The sequence below is a fragment of the Condylura cristata genome, unplaced genomic scaffold (assembly GCF_000260355.1).
Source record: "Condylura cristata isolate star-nosed mole 26May11 unplaced genomic scaffold, ConCri1.0 scaffold00025, whole genome shotgun sequence".
In the NCBI taxonomy this organism is placed as follows: Eukaryota; Metazoa; Chordata; class Mammalia; order Eulipotyphla; family Talpidae; genus Condylura; species Condylura cristata.
In genome coordinates this window covers 13,058,684-13,078,951 of record NW_004567126.1, presented here as the reverse complement: position 1 = coordinate 13,078,951, position 20,268 = coordinate 13,058,684, and the positions used below count along the sequence as shown (strand labels likewise).

At 45.7% G+C, this 20,268-nt stretch overlaps 1 long non-coding RNA gene across 1 annotated transcript; it reads left to right on the top strand.

The window, feature by feature from the left end:
- Positions 1-10,812: 10,812 nt before the first annotated feature.
- On the top strand, positions 10,813-19,908 carry LOC105854063. The gene is made up of 3 exons (XR_001145784.1): positions 10,813-10,913; positions 12,909-12,972; positions 19,837-19,908. It is a non-coding gene; the product is annotated as an uncharacterized LOC105854063 (long non-coding RNA).
- Positions 19,909-20,268: the final 360 nt, after the last annotated feature.

Below are 20,268 nucleotides of genomic sequence, written 5' to 3'. Positions count from 1 at the left end.
TAAATACAGATGATTTTTTTCCTTTTGCCTATCTGACCTATTCCACACTAGGAGCTTCAGGTGTACAACAGTGATTGAGTATTTGTATACCTTGCGGTATGTTCACTATGCTGATGTCACATCACCGTATATAGTTATAAAAAAAAGTTCTTTTTATGATGACAAGCTTTAAGATTCATTTTTTAAAAAAAAGATTTATTTATTTATGCATACAGAACTGGGGTACAGTGGTGGCGAGAGGCTTCACCAGAGACAGAGTGGGGAGCAGAACAGGCAGGTCGACGAAGTACACTGCTGAGGGGACCAGCGGGCAGGTCAGGAGAGGTCTGCCGCGCCATGTAGTCTCCTCCGGGGCAGGCGGGGATCGAACTCATGCGGAAGTGGCTTTAGCTTCTCAGTGCTGTGCTTTAATCCACTTCGCCACTAGGGAGGGCCAAGATTCACTTTATTTTTTTTTTTTAAGATTATTTATGCATACATAAATGGGATACAGCCAGAGAGGCAGGGGAAGTGAAAGGATTCACCAGAAACAGAGTGGGGAGCAGAACAGGATGATCGACAGAGTACACTGCTGAGGGGAACAGGGGGTGAGACAGGAAAGGTCTCTTGCATCCTGTGGTCACCTCCGGGGTGGGGACTGAACTCACAGAAGTGGCCACAGTGGGCTAAGCTTTGCAGAGCAGTGCTCCAACCTGCTGTGCCACTAGGGAGGGCACAAGATTCATTTTCTTATCAATTTTCAATGATGTGATACATAATTATTAACTATAGCCAGCATTCTGTACATGTTACCTCCTGGATTTAGGCCTTTACTTTTAATTTGAAAATAAAGCACCCAAGGAGCTGATGGAACTGTCATTGAGAAGTGTTGGGTCCAATAGTTAAAGAACAGGCTAGATATAAAATATCTCTTCCTAAAGTCAACTGAGAATACGAATGCCATTTACTTTGCCAAGATTCCTTTGTCTTCTCATTATAAAATGGGGGTGCTAGCTTAAGTAACACACAGAAAATGATTGGTTGTTCAGTAATTACAGACCCTAGTGTGCTCACTGACCTTGTTTTTCTTTTTCCTAGATGAAGGGTTTTGGGGTTTTATAAAATAATGCTTGTTATCTAAATGACTCACCTAGGGTGGCCTAAGTCTCAGTGCTATCACAGTCTGAGCCTGAGTTTCATCTGGGGCCAGGAAGCTGACCCACAAATGGCACAGCTCGCTGCTCCCCTTGGCAGTATAGTTCAGTAGATCCACCTGCGAGGGTCCCCACTCTGTCTCTGGTGAATCCTCTCGCTCTGTCTTTGGTAAAGCCCTCCACCCCAACCCCCCATCTCTGGCTTACACTCCAGTTCTTTTACTCAAATGAATGAATAACTAACTAAACAATTCCTTCCTTTTATTATTTCTCCCCTGTACTATGGATGCTCCTTGATCACTTACTATCTTCTATAGGCCACAATGTTTATTGGTATCAAAACAAATGAACGAGCCATTTCTGACTTTAAGGAATATCAGAGGTCTAATGAAGGAAACTCGTAAGTTCTACTGGAGGAAACAAGCAGTTAAATCAATAGTTACACCAAAATGATATGTGTCTATATGGAGATATATAGGACACTATGGAAATACAGAAACAAGATATTCAAGTAAGATGATCAACTGTTATCACATTAAGAGGTTCAAAGCTAGCTGTTAAGATTCTGTGTAACGTGTGTCTGTGAGAGGATGGAAGAGAAGAAATATCTCATGCAATACATTCTTTGTGTAAGGTGCCATTTATTGGAGAAGCCATCTGTGATACTTCTACCTTTCAAAACTGTTTTTGAGGAATGCATGTGGCATGTGAATCACTTATAATGCCTGACATGAAAATCCTCAAAAACAGTAGTTAGTGGTAGCAGTCACAATAGTAATACCATTATTGCTATACATAGTTCAGTCCAAGAATCATTAAGGAATATTAGAATGAATAAGGCACTCGATTAAGCCCTCAAAAAATAGAGTCTAGGGCCTCCCTGGTGGCAGAGGGGTTAAAGTCTCAGCAGGATCAGGCTATCAACAGCCACTTTGGCATGGGAGCTAATCCCTGGCCAGGAAGCTGACTCACATGGCACAGCAGACCCCTTCTGCTTGCCCAGTGCTCCCCTCAGCAGTGTATTTCAGTAGATCTGCGTACTCTGCTCCCCACTCTGTCTCTGGTGAATCCTTTCACTTCCCCCTCACCTCTGGTCTACACCCCAGTTCTTGGATACATCATTAAATAAAAATAAATTTCTTTTAAAAAAGAAATATAGTCCAGAAGGTATTTATATGCAAATAATTTATCACACTACAGAATAACATGTGCAATGAGAATATTAAAAAGGCATGAAATAGTATAGAAAATGGAATGCCTAAAATAAAGGGGGAAGTCAGACAAGGGTATTAAAGGATGAACAGGTACAAAGAGTTGGGTGTGAGGAACTTGTTATATTAACTTGTTATATCTAAGGTATTTACAGAGAATTGATGAAAATTATTGTTGAGGATGGAAAAACTGTCAACAATGGAACATATGGAACATTTTGAACATGTTACTCTTCAGTAAGGAGCCATAGCCTACATATTTCCATTATCAAGCTCATTCATTGATAGTGTAAGTTATCTACATTTGTCTTTCCTACAGGATTGTGAGCTCCTTGAATGAAGAGATCTTTCTTATTACGTCTGTGCCAAGCATTCTATGGTCTCAATACTTGTTGAATGATAGATCGAAAAAGTTAGATAGGAGGGCCCTCCCTGGTGGCACAACAGGTTAGGATGCAGCACTATAAGATAGCTGCAGCCGCTTCAGTGTGAGTTCGATCCTCAGCCCCAGAGGTGATCCACATGGCATGGCAGAGCTCTCCTGACCTGCCTGCGGCTCCCCTCAGCAGTGTACTTTGTCAGTCTGCCTGTTCTGCTCCCCACTCTATCTCTGGTAAAGCCTCTCATCACATCTGCACTTCTGACTTGTACCCCAGTTCTGCATGAATAAATAAATATTAAAAAAAAAAAGAAATCATCTAAAAAAAAAAAGTTAGACAACAATCCCAGACTTGCCTCCATATTTGCTTGGCATTTTTGATGGGTGTGCCTCTTAGAACACTGAGGGGCTATTCTGTATAACTGAAGAGATCAGGCTGAGATAGTTTGCTTGTAATAGGGAGACTGGCCATTTATCATCAGGTGACACAACAATAAGTGTTTATGGGGTACTGAAACCTGGTTGATTGAGAGTGGCCTTGGGGTCATTTTCTTGATACATGGTGATGATGATGATGATGATGTTTATTCTTATAAAGGACCATTCTGCTGAAAGGATTAAGCTGGAGATCAATTCTAAGTGGAAAGGCTCTCCTAGACAATAGAATCTAGCGTTCTTGGCAAAAGTAGATTTTTAGTAGTTTGTCAATGGGATAGGTTTTCAGAATAAGGGGCCAGTTTTGAAAACTGATGACCAAGAGGAGGTTCAGAGGGTGACTCTCTTCCTCCACTTCTTAGCAAGCAGTCAGTTTGAATGATCTTTCTACATAACAGCATGGGAACTCGGAAAATGAGTGACTGCTGGTCCTACTTCATAAGGCAGTGTCCATGCTCTGCAGAGGTCCCACAGTACTCCTAGGTTGTGATGACAGGGTCTAAACATCTCAAGGAAAGGAAGGGAGTAGGTTCATGGTTCTCTCTTATGTCCTCAGTGCCTGGTGTAGCACCTGACACATAGTAGGTGCTCCTTAATTATTCATTGAAGTGAATGAGTAAAAATAACCACTGACACTTGTGCAGAGCTGACTCTTTGCCAGATCCTGTTTTAAAGGTTTTGAATTGATTCATCCATTTCATATCACAACAAACAAAAGGTTGGTCCTACTGTGAATAAATGCCAGTGAGATGATGTTAGATGAAGCAAACTGAGCACAGCGACAGTGATGATGTCTCTGACCAGGGGCTTTCTCTTTGAGTAAATACAGAGCAGTCAGCGGTGGAGATAGCATCTTTATGGCTGTACCCTGAATCAAACCACTTGAGAAAGTGGGGAGGGTAGTCTAATGGCTCTGGGTGATCTGGGACAGAGTGAGAAAAGCTTATGCCAGTCATTTACGCAGCTGCAGCAAAATCTAGATGAGTCTCAAGCTCCCTGTTGCATGATCACATTGATGGTAAACACACTCCTTTCCTTGAAAGCAAAGCGTTCTCTGAGCTGAGCTGTGGGGCTGAGCACATGGGAACCTCGGGGGAAGGCAGGTCACCCTAGACAGTTCGCACAAACACAGCTGTGATCCCAGTGGAGAATGGTCTCTTAGTAGCGATTGTTGGGCTAGAAGCCAATCAGTCTCTTGCAGTGTATTTGATGGGAGTATGTTAGTTCTCCGAAGTGTCTCCTCCCCAAAGATAAAGCCCACTCAATCTGAGATGCTGAGGAGGACTGGCATCTGAGCAAAGAGCTAGAAGAAAATGCAGACTCTGGGTCTGGCACCTGCTTCCCTCTCTCAGGAGACTGGTGGAGCTCAGGGTGGCTTGAACCATCTTTGTTTGGCACAAGTGTTTTCTTGTGGCTGATGTCAGCATTATGACTGCCCCTTGTGGATGGTCACAGGTACTGACAACTTTTGATAATCCAACCACAAGGAAGGGGAGCAGAGTGTGTGCTCCCCAACACTGGGGACCCAAGGCCAGTTTTGACTTCAGGATTCAATCGCTATTTTACTTCACAGTGATGGCACAGAAATTTAGAGATGAATGGGATCAAAAGATAATAATTCCAAAATCTTTGTTTTATATTGGAGAAATGGAAGGACTAGGGAGGAACTGCTATAGAACATTTTATGGGGTTTCATGGGGTACCAGGTGACTCCCAGTCTGCTGCTCATCCCACTGAATGATTTTGTTTTCCAGACACAGACAAATTTATTTTATATATGCCAGATGATTGGAATCACTTCTCTGAAGTTTGCCCAAACTTTCAGCCAGAAGAACCCAGAGGCCTATATGTCTCTTACAGGGGATGCCTCTTTGTCTCGGATCTGCCATCTGGTCATAGACTTGCAGAGTGGTGGCTCTGGGCTGAACCCTTGATGGCACACTGGTTTTAGCCAAGCCTGGTTTGTGTTATAGTCCTACCACTTCCTTTAACTTCTGTGACTTTGATCAAGTGAGTCCACTTTACCAAGCCTCAGTCTTTTCCTTTTAAAAGTCACTGACAATTATCACTCCTTGTTCCTTTTGTCTGTCAACACTGGCCCGGAATTATATGAAATGTGATATGAGCTGGATGCTCTCTATGCAGTGTCTTAATTTTATTAAATACATTTTAAAATACATTTAAAAATGTATCTAAGGTATTGATAATCTCCATTTTATAGAAGAGGAAAGCTGGTGGCCTAGAGCAATCATGGTTCAGAGCCAGGTCTTAAATTAGACAGGCCTTTATTTTTAACTTGGAGACCCTACCTTGATGGGGTAGGTGCTGGGAATCCTGAGAGGAATGCCAAGACCCTCTGTTTGAGTAGCTCATTCCATTAAAGAGACAGACAAGTAAACAGAGGCTCCTAATGTGGTGTGATAAGTGCCCTTCAGGATTTGAGTGGGAAGAGTGAAATCAGAATGGAAGATCAGGGAGGACTTCCAGGAGTAGGTGACATTTCTTCTGACTTGTAAAACAAAGGGAAATTATCTGGCTATCGGAGACATGCTATTGATATTGGTATTGCAGATATTCTAGAGAGAAGGAAGAGTTACAAAGACCCAGAGGTGCAGACGAGCTAGGCATAGTTTGAGTACCTCCAAATAGCTGTGAAGCACTGGAGGAGGTATGAGGATGGGAGTGTGAGGGCGTTAGCCAGCAGTCTTATTAGAAAGTGTCACATTGCTTATGTTTAGGATGGGATATGGACCCTAAGCACTGGAGTCCCTTGGAGATAATCATATTTGAGGTTTAGAAAGGTCACTCCCTACCTCACCAGATTTCTGCAGGAATCAGATTATGGCTGAGCATAAAGGCAAAATGACATAGCGGCAATTGGTGAACAATATTTCACAACCCTGTTCCTAAACCTTTCTACCTTGTTTACTTCCCATGCCTGCCTGGCCTCACTCCAGACCCGAAGCCTAGTCTGAGAAAGCACTTGAGAAGCTACATCTCGGGACGGGAAAGGACAGGACGTTGGGGAATCACACTGTGAACCTTGACAGCCCTACGGCTCTGCCTCCATTGGCCCCGGGGGAGCCCGAGTGTGCCAGCTCTCAGGTGAGGCCATCTGTCATCTGGGTCCTCATCCATTCCACAGGGGGCAGCCTTATTGGCCTACTTACAGGAGGTACATCTGCAATTCTGTTTAAACGAATTCTCATCCCTTTAAAACTGTTTTCGTATTGTGGCCTGGAGGCATTCAGGTAATGGGTGCATTTTTAATAAACCAAATAAATAAATAACTGTTTCTCCCTCCCCCTCCCAGGGAATCCAGAGGGATTAGAGTTCTATTGCCGCTTTAAAAACAATACCAGGCGTGGGAGGCAAGACATTCACTGGCTGATGCTTATCATTGTCCTCCGGTTGGATGGGACTCGGCTGTCCCCAAACCCAGAAATGAGATATCCTGGCATTCAGCTGGGCTGGGGATGCCCTTTCCCAGCCCCCTGTGGGTTCACATGCTGGTAGCTAACCCCCTCTAGTGTTGATGAAAACAGATCACTTGTACTTGTGTTATGGGAGCTGCACGGTAGGTCGGTGATCAGTCTACCAGTGGGTTCCCCACCCCACACCCCACTGTCTGCATCTCAGGCCTGCTGTGTAGGCGTCTCCTGTGTTGCGTGTTGTCACCATGTCGGTTTTGCTAAGCTGCCCCTGTTTGCTGTTGCGCCAGGGTCTTCAGCTCTCCTGGTGCCTGCTACGGCTCAGGTTGCATTTGCAGCCGGCCCCCTGCCTGCCACGCCCGTCTCCTGCTCCTGCCATCCTGCTGCCCCACTCTATGACACATGCTCCTTCCCTTGAGATCTGCAACAGTCAACGCTCCAGCAATTTCCACGTGGGATAGCCTCCTGTGTTTTTATTTAGCTTTCTATGGCTATGTAAGCTCACTGAGGGCGAGATGTTGGTTGATGCCTTGCGCATAGCAGGAGCCCCACAGAGCTGACAATGCAGCAGCTTCACTTGAACCATTGTGACAGCAGCATCTTTGATATAAAGTGGCCTCTCTAAACCCTCCACACCCTGGATTATCGACCCTGCCACCCCTAACTATCCAAATCTTTTCTGTAACCTTCCAGAAAATGTTCAGTTACTAGGACAGCCAAACCCTGGAGTTCACACGGCTTAGCACAAAGCTGTTTTCAGTTGTGACAAGCACTCTGCTTAAGTGACAGTCGGACTGTTGTATTCAGTGTTTTGTTCATAACCAGCACTGTTTATGTTGCACCTGTCCAAGCTCTTTCTGAGCACAAGAGAGGAGGCAAGGTCAGCCCTAAGAAACAGCATAGCTCTTGTTGGCTTTCTAGGCTTGGCACTCAGAACAGCCGGGGCCCTTTTCACAGACAGGCCAATGGAGGTAACTGCGCTCTGACTGCATTCTAGAGGTGGTGGATGCCAGGAACTACATCTGGTTTTGGTTATGTGGCAGTCCCAGGCTGTCACCATTACTTACTGGCCCCTGAGATCTCACCCTCTCTGGTTTGCTAATGGATGTAAGACAATTCAATCACAAGAGCAACTCTTTGAAGGGGAGGATTGTCTGAGGTGAGATTTTAGACTTTGGTTTCTAAAGAACCTTAACAGAGTCCTCCTTTTTAGTAAGATGTAGCACAGCCTTCCAGAACTCTCCATTCAAGCCTCTGCCAAAGCTGCCAGTTATAGATATAGAAGCATCGAGCAAGTTCCCTAGTGTATCTGACCTAACGAATATCCCCCTCCTCCTCCTGCCCACGGCCTCTGCTCCTCTTTAACCTCCTCTAATTCCTTCTTGCCCCATCAAACAATGTCCCTCTGGACCCTTCTCTCAGAGAACAGAAGTCAGTAAAAAGGGTGCTGCACAGTCCCACTGCTTGTACAGCCGCCTCAGCTGAATCCCAAAGAAAGCTCAGCGGCTGATGGGGAAGTGATTTATAATCCCAAACACAGTTTCTTTCACTGCTGGTTCCGGTTTCCTGCATCACAAATCGCTTTGCATATTAGCATTACATTGATGACATTCAAAACAGGTGCGCCTGCCTATGGAACAGCTGCCGCGGCCCACTGAAAGCGCCAAGCCGAGACCCCGGGTGCGTGAACCCTCCTTCTGATAAGCTTCAGAGCAGGTAAAATCATCATTAAAGGAAAATTGACTTGTAAGTACGTGCAAGATTCTAGTCAGTGCATCTAACCACAAAGAAAAGCGAGGCGGCAGTGGCCAAGGGAATCGTCTTTAAAAATGTATTCAACAGAACAACAGAGAAGAAATTGCCATCTCAGGAGAGTGGCGTGTCACAGCTCTGAGATGCCAAGAAATCAGACTGTTTGTGTTCTCCTGGATTTGGGGGTTGCCGTCGGGTGTCTCAGTGGCAGGGAGAAGGAGGGGAGAGAGTGCTATTTTAGAAAAGGGGGTGCTATTTTAGGAGGAAGAAAGAGCACATTTTAGCTAACAACGGACTCCAGTATGTCACCCCTCATAATGTTGGATCCTGACGAATAATTGCAAAAGTGTCTTGCAGTGTAACACAATGACCTAAAATATCTGACAATAACAGGCCAGAATTCCAAAGCGGGGTAAAACTTGAGACAGTCCTGGGTGTGACTTCACCATAAAATTCAGGGCCCTGGCCCTCCCTGGTGGTGCAGCGGGTTAAAGCACTGCATTAAGAAGTTAAGCCACTTCCCCATGAGTTCGATCCCCGCCTGCCCTGGAGGTGACCACATGGCGTGACAGACCTCTCCTGACCCGCCCGCTGCTCCCCTCAGCAGTGTACTTCGTCGATCTGCCTGTTCTGCTCCCCACTCTAACTCTGGTGAATCCTCTCACCCTCCACATCTCTGGCCTGTACCCCAGTTCTGTATGAATAAATAAATAAATCTTAAAAAAAAATTCAGGGCCCTACTTCTATCCCTGAACTGCCAATGAGAGTTGACAGCAAGCCAAGTCAAGGTCAATCTTTCTCATGCTCACTCTTGACAATATACACATCACTCATTGTACAGATAAGTAAGCTAAGGGCTGAGTCACTTATTACCTGGCCCAGATCATATAGCCCATTGGAGACAAAGTCAGGATTCGAACCCAAGCTGCCAACTATAAAATTAAAGTATTTAGCCTTCTTTTATTTTTTTTCTCCAGAACAACATGTAACATGCAGTTTATCTCAGGGACATAACAGTGAGAGAACAGAATAGACAAAAACCTTTTACAGGGCTCTCCCTGGTGGCGCAAAGGGTTAAAGCACAGCACTATGAAGCTCTTTGAAACCACTGCAGCACACGTTCCATACTCTGCCAAGGAGCTGACCCACATGGCGTGGGAGACCTCTCCTGACCTGCCTGCTGCTCCCCTCAGCAGTGTATTTCAGTAGATCTGCCTATTCTGCTCCCCACGCTGTCTCTGGCGAATCCTCTCACCCACCACACCTCTGGCCTGCACCCCAGTTCTGTAAGCATAAATAAATAAATCTTAAAAAAAAAAACTTTTGCATAATCCCCTCCTTATGCCATCCTGCATGTAAATAGAAAAATGATATTGCAAAAATGGTGGAAAAAGAATATATCTTCACTTATAAACCAGGCTTTTTTTTTTTTTTAAATTCAACTATTCTATTGAGGTGTAGTTGACAGGCAATGAAAAGCAAATGGGTGTGTGATATATCTGTTGTAGGTTCCCTTTACAGATCACCACTGCTGTGGGCTAGACTGAGTTGCTCACTTATCGTCTCACCTGCTTCACTATCTGGGCATTTCGAAGCCCACAGCAGGGACTGGCATGGGGGCACCTATAGAACACTAGGTCTCTGCAAATAATCTCCAGGTTTAACCCTCTTCCATGAGGTTCCTGAATGCCCTCTCTTCTTCCAAGATTGCAGTGTTAACAGTGGGAAGGATTCAAGGCACACCTGGTCTTGGCCCTTTATCTTACAGATGAGGAAGTTAAGTAAGGCCTAGGAGATGATAAAAGAATGACAACTCACTTCTGCTGTCTGGGGCTGCAAATTTTTATGATAGCATCCTCGTGTCTACACTGCAAAGCTTCATTCTGTTTCTTCCTCTGAATTGTGTGATGGTTGGGGAAGGTGTCACTCCTTTTCTTTCTTTTTTTTTAAGATTTATTTATTCATACAGAACTGGGGTACAGGCTGGAGATGCGGAGGGTGAGAGGATTCACCAGAGGCAGAGTGGGGAGCAGAACACGCAGATCTATGAAGTACACTGCTGAGGGGAGCAACGGGCGGGTCAGGAGAGGTCTGTCACGCCATGTGGTCACCTCCGGGGCAGGCGGGGATCGAACTCATGCAGAAATGGCTTAAGCTTTTTAGTGCTGTGCTTTAACCCGCAGCGCCACCAGGGAGGGCCCGGTGTCACTCCTTTTCAAAAAAGAGCACCTGTGTGTAGCTCTTGAGACTGCCAGCTTGGCACCCTGGGGAGTGATGGAGTAGCTGGAAGCTGGTGGTTTGCAACCTCAGCAAGGTCTCTGTCCCCAGGCTGGACAATAGGAAGGTAGGTTTTAGAAAATGAAGAAGCCATGGGCTCCTCCCATCACCAGGCATTGTAAGAACTGGGGAGAATACAGCTCACAAGGTTAATATTCTGCTTTTGTGTCCTCACTCACCAGGCCGTGGGCACCTGCTTTGTGGGCATCCAGGCACAAAGAAGTATATAGCAGAGAGTCTCAAAGATCTGCTGTGCATGCCAGGAGGCAAGGCACCCCACACGAGAAAGAAAACAGTGAGTTGGGGAAGAGTGCATGGCAGTGAGAGTGAACGGTCACAGGGCGGCTTGGAGCTTCTGGTTATAACAAGGCAGGACGTTAACTTAGGTCATCTGACCAGTGAAAGACAAAGTAGGCCTTAAACCCGGGCCTCCAGGTCCTTGCTTGAGCCTCTTTGCTTCCATCCTCCATGCTGGCCACACCCTCCCTGGTAGGAACCCATGGGAAAACCTGAGTCAGGCCATCAGGTGACAGCCAGCACCTGACAGAGCCTCTGGGAAGCAGACAGGATCCTGCAACGTCCATCCCTCCTTCCACAGACAGCGGGCCCCATCACGTGGCCTACCAAAGCCCACTGGATAGATGGGGGTCGCTGGGGAGCACTGGGGGATTTTAATCAAGAAGCTGAAGTAGATTTGCTTTCCCAATAATCCCCATATTAATTAGTGTCATTTGAAAAATGGCCCAGTGATCGCCTGCTTCTGCAGGAGCCTCGTTTGGCAACCCGCAGGCTGCCAGGCTTCATTCCTGCAGGCTGAGTCTGCCCCGCTGTAGGAAAATGTGATTTTGTTTCAAAACCTTGGGGAGGTCTCAAGGTCTCGCACATAGAGAGGAAAACAAAACACAGAGATGGTCTACCAGGTTCTTCCTCCCCTGGCTTTGGTCCAGCTGCAGTAATTACACAGTTTAAAAGTCATGGTTGAAAATCTTCTTTCTTAGGGGCACCGGCATCACTTCCTCTGACCCACCGAGCCTGGCTTTCCCTTCCTGATGAACTCACACATGTGGGGGCCCCTCCCAGGATGACCCTGTTCCCCCCATTGTAAGGCTTCTCAGGACTCAGCCAGTTCAGTTTCCATCCTTCCCTTGGAATATTTTCCTGACTCCCCTTCCTTCTCCAGGGGCTGTAAGCAGCATTTTGGAACAGTCCCCCCCGCATAAGAAAAGAACAAGAGCAGATCAATTGCAGGGGGGTGAACTGAGGGGAGAAGTTGTGAGACTAATAGCTACATGCACACAATAATACTAACAGAGCTTGCTTAGTAAGGGCCGGTCATGAGGCCCATGCGCACACATTAAACACTTCGCACTAACATTAGTTTTCGCCTTAAATAGGTTCTGTTATTGTTTCTATTAGAGAAATGAGGCAACAGAATCCCAGAGACATTAAATAATCAGCTCAAAGACTACAAGCCTGGGGTTTGACTCCAGATCACAGTCCTGATCCACTCAGCTGCATTTGTCTCTTGGGGTGACGTATCCCCTTCTGAGGATGTCCTTTGTCCTATTTCTGCTCATTCTCTTGATGTGGCCAGGGTCGATTCCTTGGCAGCCCTGGGCAAGATTCAACTATTTAAACCTGTTCCCCTCCCTGGCTCAGGATATCGTCCCTGCGGTCCTCTAGAAGCTGACACAGGACACTGATGCTGCGTCAGAGGCCCCCCCGACACACACCAGAAGCACTTGGGGTGCCATGGGTGTGGGGGTGCAGTTGACCTAATTGTGCTCACAGGGCCACGTAACTCACTACTTTCCCATTTACAGTTCACATAATCTAATGTTTATCTCACTACTAAAAGCAATGTAAAAAAAACATTGCAGTAGAACACCACCAAGTTAACCTAGCCTATAATATTGATGTGAACATGGGCCCCTCCCCAGTAATGCCTCCCGTTTAGTGGAGTGCTTTGGTTTAATGAGTAAGGCCAATTGGAAGTTTCCTTTGTGAATTTCGGATACAGTGGTGAGTCTCATAGGGTGATATCTGGTGACAGGGCTCTCGGCAGAGTCTCTACATTTTGCTCCCTTGTTGAGATAGGTGAGGTGGCGCTTCCATTTCCATCCTGGATGAGCAGAAGGCACGTGGCAGGTGGCTTTGGGGTGAACCGCTTTCCCTTTCATGGCTCGTCTTGTATCCTAAGCTGAAGCCTCTAGCCTCTATACCCCATCCTCATTCTTCCTGGGGGCTCTGGATGAACATCTGTTTATCTCCCTCTCTCCTCTCTCCAAAGCAACTTCCCACTGGCCACCTGAGCTCCGCCTCCCCACCTTGTCAAAGAAGAAAGCTGCAACCAGGTAATTATGACATCCTGGGGGTAATTTTAACTATAAGTCATTATTCTAAAACAACCGATGCAATCCCCGTTTGCCAGCACAAAGAGATGATTCTCACTAGCCTGAACTCACTGTCAAACATGCCAGGAGAAATAAAAAGGTGCTAATGCAATATAGCCCAGAAATAGAAAATAAGATTAGAGGCGACGCTTGAGATTTCAGGCTGCGGGGGGGAAAAATAGCACAAGGTTTAGTTACCAGCAGAACTGTCAGACAAAAAGCCTCCGAGGTCATTAATACCGGAACCTTCATTAAGCCAAGTGGATAAAATTAAAGGGTGTTTGGTGAGGATTTAACTTTTCCTGGAGGTTTGCTGTCTCTGAAGGGCATTTGGGACTGGCGATGAGGCCAAGGCGGCAGCAGGCCCTGGAGTGAGGAAATCAAGATATTGGAGTTCTCTTTCTTTATCATCGTCTCGGGAGCCCCCTGAGGTGGGCTGTGTGAGGAAGGCTCCTTAGCTCCCAGCTCCCAGAATCAGGGGAGTCTCCTGTCCCTCAGCCATGTGCGCTGAAACAGCATGGAGGCTCTATGATCCTACAATCTGCACCAGACTCAGCATGGGTGGGACAGGAGCCTTTGGAGGCCAGGTGAGTTTTAGGGTCAACCCAGGTACCCCAAATGGGCCATAGTGGTAGGAGTGGAAACTAAGAAACAGACCTGGCTCTCTTCCTGCTGGGAAACAGGTGATGGTAGCCCTTAGTGGCTTCTTACCACTGCTTTTTGGGGTTCTCCTTTATCCTTCCTGTACCTCCCTCCCCTCCTGCTAGTGGTATATGATCCAATGATTGCCACAAGAAATCTCATATATAAATTCTCTCTCCATGTTGTCAAATGATTAGAGTTTAAAGGTGTTAAATAAGCCTCCCGGGGATGTTTATAGTTTTAGAAATACAGCTTTTCTTTATTTTTTACTGTGATAAAATGCACATGACAGAAAATTAACTACATCAACCATTTTAAGTGTACAATTCAGTGGATCAAGCCATGACCGCCACACCACCATCCAAAGAGTTGCTTATGTTAGGGGGAATGCGTAAGGACCCACACACAGGAAACCCAGTTGACACTGGGTTGCCCTGTAACTCTTGCCCTTACAAAGTTGAAACTCTGGCGCTTCCCTGGTGGCCTAGGATAAGTCTCAGTGCTATCACTGCTATAGCCTGAGTTCGATCCCCAGCCAGGGAGCTGACCCACATGACGCAGCAGACCTCTCCTGTCTCCACAGCTGCTCCCCTCAGCAGTGTATTTCAGTAGATCCACTGTTCTGCCTCCCACTCTGATGAATACTCTCACCCACTACACCTCTGGCCTACACGCCAGTTCTTCTAAGCAAAAACAAAACAAAACTATTTTTTCTATTGAGGAGGACATCCTCTTTCCTCCAACTATCCCCTCCCCATCGGCCACCTCCCTAGTCCTCCCCGCCCTTTGCTGACAAGGACATTGCCCTTTCAGTCTCTGAAACTACCTCTCCTCTGTATCTCATATAAATTGAATCACACAGTCTGTCTTTGGTTTCTGACTTATTTCACTTAGCACAATGTCCTCTGGGTTCATCAGTGCTATAGTGTGGGTTAGAATTTCTTTCCTTTGGGCCCTCCCTGGTGGTGCAGCGGGTTTAAAGCACAGCACTGCAAGTGAGCCAGTCACTTTTGTGCGACTTCAATCCCTGACCTCAGAAGTGACCCACATGGCACAGTAGAACTCTTCTGATCCACCCGCTGCTCCCCTCAACAGTGTACTTCATCGATCTGCCTGTTCTGCTCCTCACTCTGTCTCTGGTGAATCCTCTTACTGCTCCTGTGCCTCTGGCCTGCATCCCAATCCTGTACGTATAACTAAATAAATATTAAAACACAAAAGAATTTCCTTCCTTTCTAAATTCTGAAAAATATTCCCTTAAATGATTGTGTCTAGGGCCAGCCATACCACCCTGAATGTGCCTGATCTTGTCTAATTTCAGAAGCTAAGCTGGGTCGGTCTAGGTTGGAGCTCAGATGGGAGAAGCATGTTTTAAAGGATGGCTGTGGGCATTGTGTGTGGTTGGTGAGGAAGGGCCTGGCAGCTGCTCCCTGTGAAACTCTGACATACAGCGTGGTGGGGTCGTCTCAGGACTCAGAGTGCTGTCCTGACCTGAATCCTGTAGGTTGGTAACGCATTTCCTTGTGCCTCCTACTTCCCCAGGAAAGACTAGGGTCTGCTCCCAATCCTACACTGTTGATATAGGGTTGAAAATGGTGATGATGCTTTTGAGATAAGTGAAGATACCAGGGGGTCAGTTTCCTAGTGTCACAGTGTGAATGAGCTGTGTTTAGACTCTCAGTGCCCCAGAACCTGTTGGGAACTTTTCAAGTGCCAAATCAATCCAAATCAGGAATCTTCTCTACATTCCTCCAGTAGGGCAGTGCTGAGCTACAGGAGATAGTAAGCCTTGGCTTCGCTTGATGGAGACAAATCTAGGTGGGCTGTGACCTGTGCTGTCAGTGAGCTAGGCATGGCAGGGGAAGGCTTTGGCCACAGTTGATCCACCCCCCAAAGCTAGCGACCACTCAGTTCTCTCCAAGACCTACTCGTGGCATCTGCTCTAGAATCTGAATAGTGTAAATTAAACACTCTTCTGGCACATGAAGAGCCCACAGTCTGACTTTTCCTGTGACCAGGCTTTCAAACCTGGCACCTCAGAGATGGTCCAAAGCCACCTACTCAGAGTGTGATCCCTGCGGCAGGATCAGTCTCAGCTTGGAGCGTGTTAAAATGCAGAGGGTCAGGCTTTCAGAATGAGAATCTGAATTGTAGTTCCCTCCCCAGGTGATTTCTATAGTAAGTCATAGAAGCTCTGGTGTAAAACCTCACATCAGGACTAAAGGAGACAGATGCTGGGGGTCTCTTGGACCTCAGTTAATTTCTCCCATGGAGGGGGGATAATAGAATGTTTGCTGCTTTCCACTGTGGTGCTTGGAAGATCAAATAACACAATAAATGGCAAAGCGCTCTGAAGAATGCACGGTGCTTGGGAAGTGCAGGGTTTCTATGCTCATTGGCAGCGGGTCTGTCCCCACCCCTTTAGCCAGGGAGTCCTCTTCAACTATCCAGCCAAATTAATCTATTTCTTTGCTCCTAAAACCTCTTTGAAACAACATCAATTTTGGTTGTTTTCATCCAAACTGCAAAGAGCATTTGAATTCACATTATTGCCTTGAGTGACATTCTCTTCTTTGCCTCCATTTTTTTGTGACACATTTGCTGTGGTGCCTGGGACCCCGCACAAGGAGATTAGCATGGTGCTCAGCCACTGGCCATGCCTCTGAGGAGCAAAGCTTTCTCTTTATCTCTTAGAAGCAGACGGTTGGATTTTATCCCAGGGGGAATTTATCAGGGTGCCCTGAATTCATTCATTCATTCATTCCCAACTTCCTCCCATCCCCCTTTACACACACACACACACACACACACAGCCACCTGTCAGCCGTGTCACTTTGTTGGCTACATATTTGGGGTGCTGTTTTCCTATGAAGTAATTTTGGGATTGTCTGTAGTTTGGTTTTCTTCACTCTAAGCCCATTCTTGAGCTGGGTTTCTTTACCCACCAGTGACAGCTTGGATTGGCCCATCCTTGCTCTCATATCTGTCCAATGCATGTGGATTTCTTCCAGCCCCTCCAGTCCTTTCATTTGTTTTGGCATTTTCAGAGCAATACCCGTGTTTTCATTTCCTTTCATATAGGTGCCCATGCTAAGATGCCTTGCAGGACTCAGAGAAAGTCATTTCCCATTTGTTCCAAAAGGCTAAAACCTCCAAGAGCCTTTCTGTTTTTTTTTTTTTTAAGGTTTATTCATTTATGTACATAAGAACTGCGGTATATGACAGAGGTGCGGAGTGGGGTGAGAACATTCACCAGAAACAGAGTATAGAGCAGAACAGGCAGATTGATTGAAATACACTGCTGAAGGGAGCAGTGGGCTAGACAAAGGAAGTGTGCTGGGCCAGGTGGGTCACCTCCCTGGCCAGGGATCAAACTCGTGCTGCTGTAGCTGGTGATAGCTTGACAGTGCTGTCTTTAACCCCTGCACCACCAGGGAGGCCCCCTTTCTGTCTTTTTAAGCAGGATGTGAGCATGTAATTACATAAGCACAGCCTATACCATGCCAACACTGTGAATGTGAGTTTAAGTGATTGATTAATGCCATAATTGATTTCTATTTTTGTTGCCATGAATGGTTACATACTGAATGAACAGGTATAAACTTTCATTCACCTGTATTTATTCCTTTACGTTTTCACTAACTTGGTGCCTCTTAAGCACGGACTGTCTAGGAGGCAGTAGCCTGCGTGTTGTTGACAAACAGCTGTGTATGTGCGTGAAGACATTGTCTTGGTTTTCAAGGACTTTCTGTTTTCTAACAGAGATGAGATACTATCATGCAACTTTAATACAAAGTTGAAAGTGATAAGGATCATGGAAAAAGAAAAAAAAACAGATAAATGAGGTGAGAGGAATATAACCTCACTGGAGAACAGGAAAGGTTGTCAGGAGATGGCATTTGCATGAGGGATCTGCATAGTGGAAGTGGGCACTGCAGCCAGACTAGTGAGCCTGGGAACAAGACACGGAGGTGGAAACGCTGGCATGAGTTGAAAGTTGAATCAGGCTGAACTGCCCAGGGCAGGCAGTAAGGCTGTGGCCAATTGTGTTAGACTTTGGGGGGCTGGGGATGCAGATTAAGGAGTTTATTCATGGACTGAGGGAATTAGGAGACATGGACTATCTGTAGACAGGTAAGTGAGATGATCAGCACAGTGCTTTGGGAAGAGCATGTTGGCAGGGATTTATAAGATGAATTAGAGATGTGCAAGACTAGAGGCAGCAAAAGCAGTTAAGAGGCTATTACAGTCACCCCGAGGTAGATGACGAGTGTCTGAGCAGGGTGGGGGCAGAGAGAGCTAAAGGAAAGTCATGGAGACAACACTGACAAGGCTCGGGAATGAATCAGCTGCAGAGGGAAGGGGGAGGAGGTTCAGGGCTTGGGGGTTAGCTGATGGAGGTGTCCTAACAGGCACAGGGGATCCTCCCTGTGAATGCATTTTAATTTCTGCTGCGGTATAGGAGTGGGAGATGCTATAGGGTCTAAGTATCTATGGGAACATCTAGATGGAGAAGTAGGGCATTTGGAAGTGGTTCTTGGGACTAATTTCAGCACAGAAGCCAAATTTGATAAACATTCTGATATATGTGAGACTTGAAAGCTTATACAACAATGCAGTTGTTATGAATGAACATACAGGGAAAGGATTAAGGGCTTATGGAGGTAGAGAGAAAAGAGAAAGGAGAACAAGGAAGCAGACATATATCTGTGTGTCTGTAAATGGCATGACCACGCATGCATGCACTTTAAATGAAATTACACACACATCCAGATGATGGGAACATTCAGCTCCCCATAGTTTGAGAAGCAGAGTGTTTTAGCAGCCCAGGGAAGAGGGGTGATCAATAATGAAAGAGCAAAAGAGCAAAGCGCAGGTCTAGATAAATAACTGGTTATGCAGGTGAAAGTGATGGGCTTGTGTGAGTGTGAGTGCATGTGTACCTGTGGCTACCCCAGAGTGTTCTATAAGCAGGACACAGGGAAGAAGTGGGTGAAATTGCTAATGGGGAGGTAGCTGTAAGTGGTATCATCATCTATCAGAACAGATGTATATCCAACTGAAAATTTTCTTGATTGTTCTGTTGATTCCTCAAACCCTTAGCCTGGGTTCCGAACCTTGATTAGATTCTGTCTGGTGTACTCAGCTAATTTTGTTTCATTTTAGGCTTCTAGTTTTTTTATTAGGTACAGAATTGTCAGGTCTCATGCTTTGTTCCAGTTCTCATCTCATGTCAATGAGAGCCTTTCAGTAATTAGGCTCTTGATTATAAAATTCACTTTGAATAGAAAACTGGTCAGAATACTTAGCTTGTTCCAGCCTATAAACTGAATGGTGGGGATGGTGTTCAATTGCCAGCTTGAATTATTCCCTTTACGGAGGAGTGGCTGTGTTCCACTTAGTTTTCTGGGTTAGAAATCTCCTTACCTAAATGTAGTCAAATACACACCACACTGAATGTGAAGAGGATCTATTTTGGGACCAAAAACCAAGACAAAGGATCATTACAAGCAACAGATAAGATAATGGACTTAAATCTCAATAATCTCCCATCATTTTTCTTCTATTATATTCCACCTGATTCCACTTTTTTCATATTCTCATTTTCTTAAAGTTTAGTTAACATTATACTCTCAGAGCCAAATCCCAGGGTGGGTTGGCACAGGGGATGAAACTCCAGTCACTGTTTAAATGCCATAGCTACAAAGATGATAAGGAAAGGAAAGCAGGTGAGACGAAATGGCCTACATATTGGTCATCATAATTATTCTTTTCATTTAACAGCATCTAGCTGAGCTCACACCCCTCTGTGAGTCTTTTTCTTCCCCCCTTCCTCCCACATTCCCTTCTTTTTTTTATTCTCTCTTTAATTATAAGACAGCAAGTAAAAGATTCTGATCCTGAAATCTCATTCCAGGTCATAGAAAAACTAAATTCAAAGAACCTTCCTTTTTTTCTTTTTCCTTTCAGGGACTTTTTCATGAATTCTTAACTGATTTCCCTCGTGGCATGCCAAAGTCACATGGTAAATGTGTGTGTGTGTAAATGTGTGTGTGTGTGTGTGTGTGTGTAGGAGATGAACACAGGCTTTCTTTATAAGGTATGGAGCAGGTACAGGATTTCACAGCCGGCTGAATAGTAATGGAATTCTTCTATCAAAAGCTACTTTTCTGGATCTTTCAGATTATGAGACTGAAATGATGCTCACTGCACCAAGAAGGCATCCTGGATCCTGAGCTGAGGAGCAAATGCAAATCCTACGCTGCGTGTCAGCATGTGGAAACTCAGCCACACGAGAGTCTCCATCTAGAGAGAGCTCTAGATGGCACATGCATGCATGTGCGCATGCACACACACTATTCCTATTAAAATCCACCCACATCCATGTGTTTGAGAGATTCACATGACGTAGCTGAAAGTCCTTCCCTTTTCAGGTTTAAAAACTAGTCAGACAGCAGCTGTTTAACAAGACGAAAGGAGTATTTAAGGGACCACTAAAAGGGGAGAGTTAGATGTCTAGGTTCTCTCCACAGGGGAGAAGGGGTCCCATCAGCCAAAAGTGGACTGCCTTCCTGCCTCCCTCTTTATCTCTCCAGGGGTGGGAGTGTTATATAA